This window comes from Herpailurus yagouaroundi, unplaced genomic scaffold (assembly GCF_014898765.1).
Source record: "Herpailurus yagouaroundi ecotype Mexico unplaced genomic scaffold, PumYag 566, whole genome shotgun sequence".
Classification (NCBI taxonomy): domain Eukaryota; kingdom Metazoa; phylum Chordata; class Mammalia; order Carnivora; family Felidae; genus Herpailurus; species Herpailurus yagouaroundi.
Genome location: NW_024412783.1, coordinates 755,495 through 763,982, shown reverse-complemented (window position 1 = coordinate 763,982; position 8,488 = coordinate 755,495). Strand labels below are relative to the sequence as shown.

The window sequence follows — 8,488 nt, the reverse complement described above, 5'->3', positions numbered from 1 at the left end:
TACCTGTTGGAATGACTACCATGAAGTAGACAAGACGTGGTCAGTGGTGAGGAGAATGTGGAGAAAATGGAACCCTTGTGTGCTATTGGTAAAATGTAAATTGGTTCACTTAGTATGGAAATCAGTTTGGAAGTTCCTAAAAAAATTTTAAAAAGAAAAAAGAAAAAGAAAAAGGAAAGGAACTACCATATGATCTAATAATCCTACTTCTGGGAATATAACCAAAGAAGATAGAGTCAGTATCTCATAGAAAATTCTGCACTCTTACATTCAGTGAGGCATTATTCACAGGAGTTAAGATGTTAATGTTTTGTCAATGAATGAATGGATAAAGAATATGTGATGTTTATGTACAATGGGATATTATTTGGGCATGAAAAGGAAGGCATTTGGGGCATCACTGATGTAACTCTAGGGCATTTTGCTAAGTGAGATAAGTCAGATAGAGTAAGACAAACAATGCATGGCATCACTTATATATGAAATCTAAAAAAGCCGCACTTGTAAAAACTGAGAGTGGAATAGTGGTTAACAGGGGCAGGGCAGCAGTAGGGTAGGGACATGCTAAAGGATACAAACTTGTAACGAGTAGTAAGTTTTGGAAAACTAATGCACAAGCAGCAAAAAGGTAAAAATGAAGTATTGAAACCAAGATGAATAAAAAGGAGAATGAAGAATAGAGAAGATCAAGGGAGCCAAAAGTGAAATGGGGACACTGGGGCCCAGATCTTAAGATCTCATCCTGCCCTATCATGCACTTCCGCTAGGTGCGTCTGTGAGGATGATCCAGTGGGGGCTAGGGGACAGCACAGTCGGGACAACTCTCCTCACCAACCCCAAAGAGCCCCACAGAGTCTGAAGAGTGGTTACGTGGCTTGGGCAGTTTGACAGATGTAGCCAGAGCCTCTGTTAGGTTCCATCTTTATATTTGTCATTGCTGGGTGACAGGGAGAGCCACGCTTCTGGGATTCACTGTGCACAATACCGTGGGGAGTCACTACTTTTCTGCATAGAGTGTTTGCAGTAGGGCTCCACCGGGAGGCTGCTGTCCTCTACACCAGACTGTATGCGTGAATAAACAAAGCCGTCCTTAAAGCAGGTTAGTAAATTCTGTTTTCCTTGTTTTCCTGAGGACCAGAGTCACAGAGCACACTTACAGAATGCTGGGAAGAACCGCTAAGACTTGTTAGCTACCGGGCATCGCAAATCCCAGATGGGTGCCCTCAAACAGTTCTCCAAAAAATTGCTCTTCACAAGGAATAATTTGTTTAGCTTGTAAAAACTAAGGTTTCCTTTTTTTTTTTTCTTTTTTAATTTTCATATAGACACTAGAAAGACCCTTAGGTCATCGTAACACACTATGTTCCTATCACACCTTATTGTCGGAAAACATTGCTTGGACGCCTTCACCTAACTGGTTTTCTGGTTCTCCCAGGTTTTGGTGTCTCCTTACCTTACCTGAGATGGTCCGAGAAGGCTGACATCAGTCACCTACTGCAGTTTTGGTGCACAATGAGATGAGACAGAAAGTAGCAGGAAACAGAGACAGGAGCACCTTTCGGGCACCATATTTGTTCCCTCCGTTTTGGTAAAGCCCAGAGGGTCGCTTGCTTGTTTGCGCTCAGTCTCACCCCACAGAACCCAGAGCTGTGGGGTCTGTGTGCACATCCGTTCCTGACCATGGCTCTCAGAGGCTCCCAGGCTGTGGGTAGACAGTGACGCGCCTGCGCACCTGCTGGCCGGACCTCAGAGGAGCAGTGTGGGCCATATTTGTGCATGCGCAGCAGTCTAGTGCCCACAGAAGTAAGCGTGCAGGCCTTGCGTAGGTGGTGTCTGCGCATGCGTCCTCTCCATCCCCTTCAGCATGGCTCTGTCCTCTCCCTCATAGCTTGGCTGGGTTTGCGGCAGATTGATGTCCCTTTCTGAGGAGGTGGCCACTGGGATGAGGACACAGTGTTGCATGATAGCTACAGGTCACATGGACAGGAAAATTGTAAAGGCAGCCTAGGGGGTGGGGAGGCGGAAGTTCCAGGGGGCATGCAGGTGGGCTTTTGTTCAGGAGGAGGGTGGGGACGCAGAGGACACGGCTCCCGGTGGCCGCTCCACCTCAGCTCTCAGACGTCGGTGTGGTCCTGGACTGGCGGTGCCCACGCGAAGGACCTGAGGTCAGTCCACATCTCTCTACATGGGGGGTTCCGAGGAAAGGGGCTGTGGGGTCTCCGGAGAGGGGGCATCCTGTGCAGCATAGTGAGATTGGTACAACAGAGTGGGACCATGACCTAGACCAGGGTTAGAGCCCTGAGGAGGAACCTGACCTGGACCTTAGGAAGTGCGGGGACAGCCTCATCATAATTGGATGGAGGAGTTTGCCCTGGATGGGGCGGGAATCCCTGAGGAGGTGAGGGCAGAGGAGTGTGGGGGAGAACCTGACACAGGGGAACCCTGAGCAGGACAGGGGAGGATCCAGACTGTGGTCAGGGTTGGGTTGATCCTGATCCAGAGCAAGGAGGAAGGGGACATAGGTCTACATGGAAAAGCCTTCCGAAGGGTGGAGTAAGTGAAAAACTCAGATAAAGTGGTTTGTCTTTGCTCAGATAGAAGTGATGGACACTTTTCTTGGGCATAGTGAGTCCACAGTGAAAGTAGTGAGCTGTTTTAGGCCTGAGGTCTGTGAGAGAGTCAGGAGCCAGCAGGGACTGTGTGCACAGTTGTGTGTCATTCACTGCACAAGTTCGTGCAAGTCATTCACTGCACAAAGGCAGCTGGCTGAGGGGTGAGGGGAGGGGTCTGCAGTCTGGCCTGTGCTCTGGGCTGTGTGGACATCCTGGTGCTGGGGATGCCTTCCTCTGGCTCTTACACAGGCACCACATGCTGACAGACTGTATAGGGCTGGGGGCCGAATCTGCCCAAAGGACTCCTCTGTCTGAATCACAACGCTACAGGATGTGTGTGCTCATGAGCTCCTTGTGTGGGGAGGCTGGCTGCAGGAAATTGTCTAAGTTTAAGGGCAAGAAGTAACCTGCCTCCCCTTTCTTGGTGTGTTAGTGACAGGAAGCCATGGACAGCGACCTGAAGTTGCTGTGTGATGGCTCCCGAAGCTTCCAGATGTTGCACATGTTCAACATGTCTGTGGGGAAGCTGCAGGGGCTGCTGTGCAAGGGGGAGTACTCCCTGCTGAAGCACTTGCTCATATTTGAGAGTGACTTTATACAGGTGAGGTGCCCCACCCCCTCCTCCTCCCTCCCTTTCATTCTTTTCTGTCCACAGCAATTTATCGAAGACCTGCTACATGCTGAGTGCACAGAGAGTCTTCAGTGACATCTCCAGCAGGTAGAGGAGACATACAGTTGTTCTGTTTTGTTTCTTTCACTTACTTATGTACACACCCAGTTTTAACAGGTGGCTGATCCCTCCCATACTTGCATCAGAGGTATTATTGTTTAGAGGAAAACAAAAACCAAACATGAATATGGTTTACTCTTCTGGACACACTTCCCTTGTTGCATTTCCATTTCTCCCCAGTTACCACTATCTCAAATTTGGTCATTATTCTCATGCAGGTTTTGTCCTTTCCTATACATTTACTTATTTTTTAAAGTTTACTTATTTATTTGAGAGAGAAAGAGCAGGGGACAGGCAGAGAGAGAGAGAGAGAGAGAGAGAGAGAGAGAGAGAATCCAAGCAGGCTCCACGCTGTTAGTGCAGAGCCTGATGTGGGGCTCGAACTCACAACCGCAAGATCATGACCTGAGGTGAAACCAAGAGGTGGAAGCTTAACCGACTGAGCCGCCCAGATGCCTCTGTCCCCTTCTATATGCTTACTAAATGTTTTATGACTCTGGGAGGCACAGTGCAGTCTTCTCAAGTTGTACATATGGATGGTCGACATGATTTCACATGGGCTGTGCCATTTGCAGCTTGCTTTTTCTCGTTCAGTGTGTCGTAGGAACTTGAGGCTCCACAGTCCTTCTTATTTTTCTGATTCTCTCCAATATCCAAAGCAAAAAACAATTTGGTGTCCATTTCCTGTGAGCCTTACAACAACCTTCCTATGCAGGCACAACAGACATCCCCATTTTGCTCAGGAGCAAACTGAGTTCCAGAGACTAAAGTGAGTTTCTCAGACCATCAGGTGGCTGAGGCCCAGGTTTTCTGGATTTCAGTTCAAGGAATTTCTAGTCTGTACTGGTTTCTGGATGAAGGTGTGGGTCATGGCAGTACAAACCAGATTTTGGGTGTGAGCAACTACACACCTTGTGAGTGTGAGAGAGGAGGGGAAAGGAAACACATGAGGACCAGCCAGGGAGCTGCATGATTTATCATTGATTCTCAACCTCGACAAGTCCTTGGAATTACCCACAAAGTGTAGGAAACACTGTACCCAGGACCCACTCCCAAGATGCCTGTGGAATGACTCAGGCTCTCTGGGCAGCAGACGCTTCTGAGCTTCCAGTTGATTGAAATGTACAGGCAGGATTAGGGATCAGTAAACACATGCAGACACAAGACACAAATGATTAATCTTGCTCAACTATTTGACAGTTTGGCGTAAGTGGTTGCATTATGCCCCTTTATCCTTAAATTCTTCTTGCATCTTCTCAGAACTTGGACTTTGCTTGTGCAACCATGATGCAATTTGTTGAAATTTGATATTGATAGAATGTGTGTTACATTTTCTCATTTGTCTGAATAGTAGCTGTATTTCCTAATCCAGAATCATGGATTACACTTGATTGTCACACCTCTTTAATCCTTTAGTCCAGAATGATCCCTTTGCATTTCATTGTTCTTTTGCATTAGAATTTTTGAGGTGAAAAAGCTTTTTAAAAATAAAAATTAATAAAACGTTCATTTTGCACAAACTCTACACTTGATCTTAGCCAAAAGGCCGAGAAGCGATATTTTGGGGGGAAAATTCTAAATTTGTTTACTTAGACACTTACTGAGAAGTGCTCGAGTTATGTCCAGTGTCTTATTGTTGAAATTATGGTGATGAACAACTTTGTGTGTGTGCAAGTAAATGTAGAATACATTTTCAGAAGTTGAATTGCTGGGTCTTAGGCTGTGCATGTTTTTATTATTTTACTAGTGATCACATGCACTTCTACGTAGGAAAATAACACGTGCACCTTGAGGAAGGGGGGTTTGGCTCCTATGACAGGTCAGATTGCAGAGGGAGATGTGAATCAGTTCTGTTGATACAGGGCTTGAACTACCTGTGAGGGAACGCTATCATCCCTTTGAGTTCTTGCTACAGGCCAATAACTGCGGTGGCCACTTTATTTAGGAGCAGAGCAGAGGAGTGCAGATGCAAGAGAATGTAAGATAAGGCCCTTTTCCTGTTTCTTCCAACAACAGATCAACAAAAGAGGAAAAGTGATTGATGTGCACAACAGCGTGCAAATGGTGACAGTGGGCATTGCATACACTATCCAAAACCTAACAATACCTGATATTATGTTGCTGGCACAGCCAGCTGTGACCTATGCAGTCAGTGCCAGAAATGACCAAGATACCCAGGGAAAGGGCTTCAAGTCCACAAAGAGCTTGGAGCTGACCAGGTGAGTCCAGGAATTTTAGTGCCTCCCTGTAAGATGTATCCAGGAGGAACATGACCATCAGGCACATGATTCCCCATAACACAGAGCCCTCCGTGGCCAGACCAGTAGCAGTGGGGTGGATTCAGAGGAGGAGAAATCAGACACAGCTATAGGATCCACAAGGCTTTGTTGGGAAAGTGGTTGCTGATTAGGTAGGAAGGGTTATGGGAATAAGACTGGAAGAAAAGCTGGGAACAAATAGTAGGAGGCCTTGCATGGCAGAGTCAGTGAGGGGTTAATTCCTACAGTTTTGGGAGGTGGTCAGGAGACATCAAGGTTTTTTTTTTTAATTTTTTTAACATTTATATATTTTTGAGAGATAGAGAGTGTGTGTGAGCAAATGGGGGAGGGGCAGAGGGAGAGGGAGACACAGAATCTGAAGCAGGTTCCAGGCTCTGAGCTGTCAGCACAGAGCCCAACATGGGGCTCTAACTCATGAACCATGAGATCATCACCTGAGCCGAAGTCTGATGTTTAACCAACTGAACCACCTTGACGCCCCAGGAGCCATCAAGCTTTAGTCAGGAGTGCGATGAGTTAAATGATGTACCCTGAATTCGGACTGCACCTGTCAGTGCTAAGGAGGTGGATGTGAGGGCTGAGATCAAGTGGACAGGACTCATGGAATGCTTCAAGAGAGGATTAAATTCTGACTAGCCCTAGAGATCCCCTTACTCCTCCTTCCCATCTACCCCAACCTAATCCCCCACTTTGCTCCCCAACAGGCTGCTTCCTTTGAAGTTTGTGAAGATATCCATCTACAATTAAAAAAAAAAGTTCCACTTGAAGCTTGTCACTGGACGCTCTTTTTACCTACAATTTTGCATCCCCCAGATGCAAAGGAAGATCTGTTTGCATGCTGGGAAGACTTAGTGTACCTGCGGAGACCACCAGTAGAGGCTTACAGTGGGACCCTGGCCCAGCCGGCGGGTGACATCATCTCCATTCCTGTGCTGGAGGGGGAGAACAAGAAGAAACCAGCAATAAGTCTCTGCAGAGACTCTTGGAGAAGGGCCAGGGTGATTTGGAAGAGCCGCTAAGTCTCCTCCAGGCTTCTCTCTGAGGCTTAGCGGGAGAAGGCATTTCATTTGGAAGGATTCAGGCCAAATAAGGCACCGTGTATAGACCTTCCTACCTTGGAAAGGTTCCAAGTGCTTCTGAATATCTGTGGTCTCTTAGATGTCACCTCCTCTAATCTCATACCCAGTGTTGTAATGCCCTCAACAGCGTCCCCGCTGTCCAGTGCATTCTGGAACGATGACCATGACAGCCCAGGCAATCTGATCTGCTGTGGGATACTTTCAAATAGTAGAAAGTCTTTCCTTGATTTCTGTATACATCTGTGGCCTGGCAGCATGCCCTGTGTATATGTACACATTTTGTTCTTAAGCATAAGACTGTAAAATGGCATAGCTCTTGACCAGCAGCCTCACTTTTAGGAATCTGTTTTGCAGAAATGCTAAGACGTGTATGAGATAAAAGTGTGAGGATGGTCGCTGGTGAATGGTAGTGGTTCTTTTCTGGCAGTGGAACTATGTGCAAAAAGTGGGGTGAGTGCTGTGGGGGTGCAAGAGCAGGGATTACTGCATTCGCTGGACTTGATGACCTCAAAGTCTCTCCTAATTATAATCTTGAGTGGTTTGCTTCAGGAAGGCAAGTGACAGTCTACCAGTCTCACTTACGCTCTTCTCTGCTTCCCTGTTTTCTCCACTCGGCACAGGCCATGGAGCTCCACAGAGAAGGGGACCAAGATCGGCTCAGCATCCAGAGCCTTCCCATGGTTGCTGATGTGTCTGCAGCCACGTCTGTTGCTTACACTGGTGGGGAAGGAGTCCAGCACCATGGTTCCCACACATGCTGTGTGCTGAGGAATACACAGTCTTTTCTGATCCCAGCACCCACAGGGCCTGACTGCTTGGCAGCTCCAAGGGCACTGCTAACTCTCAGGGGCAGCAGTGTGGTTTCAGGAGGGCAGACCATCAGCAGACCTGTTACAGAGACCACTGAAGGCCTGAAAGTGGAAGCCTTCATGTCAGCCCTTCAGAGGGAAGGCAATGTGAGCAGAGTCTCCCAGCTCCAGGTGGAAGCCTCAGGGCAGAGAAAGGAAAAGGAACAAGCTCCCACCCAAAGGCCTGACCATCTCAGTAGGGTTGGGGAGGACAGTTCTTCCCTATCGTTACATAGAACTACTTGGGGAGAGAAAACAGAGGAGCAGAGCACCCTGCAGGGCCAAGGACACAGCTCCCCCTTCCCTGAATATTCCAGGCTCAGCTCCACCCTGAATGGGTCCTGGTGGGTGCCCACATATCCCTCCCTTCTTGCTTTCCGTTGGCTTTACCTCATTCACTCATTTTCAGATGCCTAGGACTCAGGTGTGCAAGGTGAATCAGGGTGAGGGAAAGGATAGCCTAAGTAGCTCATGGTACAGGAGAAGGAACTGGACCCTCCTTTTCTCACTGCAGAGAATCCCAAATGCTAAAATCACGGATAGCACAGGAAATGAGCACCACAATCAGAAAACATATTGTGAGTTTGGTGTGGACTGGCTATGCCCCTCTCTGAACTGTGAGCTCTGAGAGTGAGGGGACATGCATGGAGGTCACCTCCACTGTGCAGTGAGTAGATAGCTCCTAAGGAAGAAAACTAAAATTCCCCTCCTCCTCCTCCTCCTCCTCCTCCTCCTTCTTCTTCTTCTTCTTCTTCTTCTTCTTCTTCTTCTTCTTCTTCTTTTCTCCCTTTCCCTCTCCATCTCCCTCTCCCTCTCCTCCTTCCCTCGTCTTCTTCCTTCTCCTTCCTCCTCCTCCTCCACTGCTTTTCTTCTTCTTCTTCTTTTTCTTCGTCTTCTTCTCCTCCTCCTCCTTCTTCTCCTTCTTTGTCTTCTTTCATCT

At 47.6% G+C, this 8,488-nt stretch overlaps 2 pseudogenes; one reads left to right on the top strand and one right to left on the bottom strand.

The window, feature by feature from the left end:
* The first annotated feature begins 3,051 nt into the window (after window positions 1-3,051).
* LOC121023579 (protein FAM71C-like) lies at window positions 3,052-6,640 on the top strand (annotated as a pseudogene).
* On the bottom strand, window positions 4,806-4,900 carry LOC121023618 (uncharacterized; annotated as a pseudogene).
* Window positions 6,641-8,488: the final 1,848 nt, after the last annotated feature.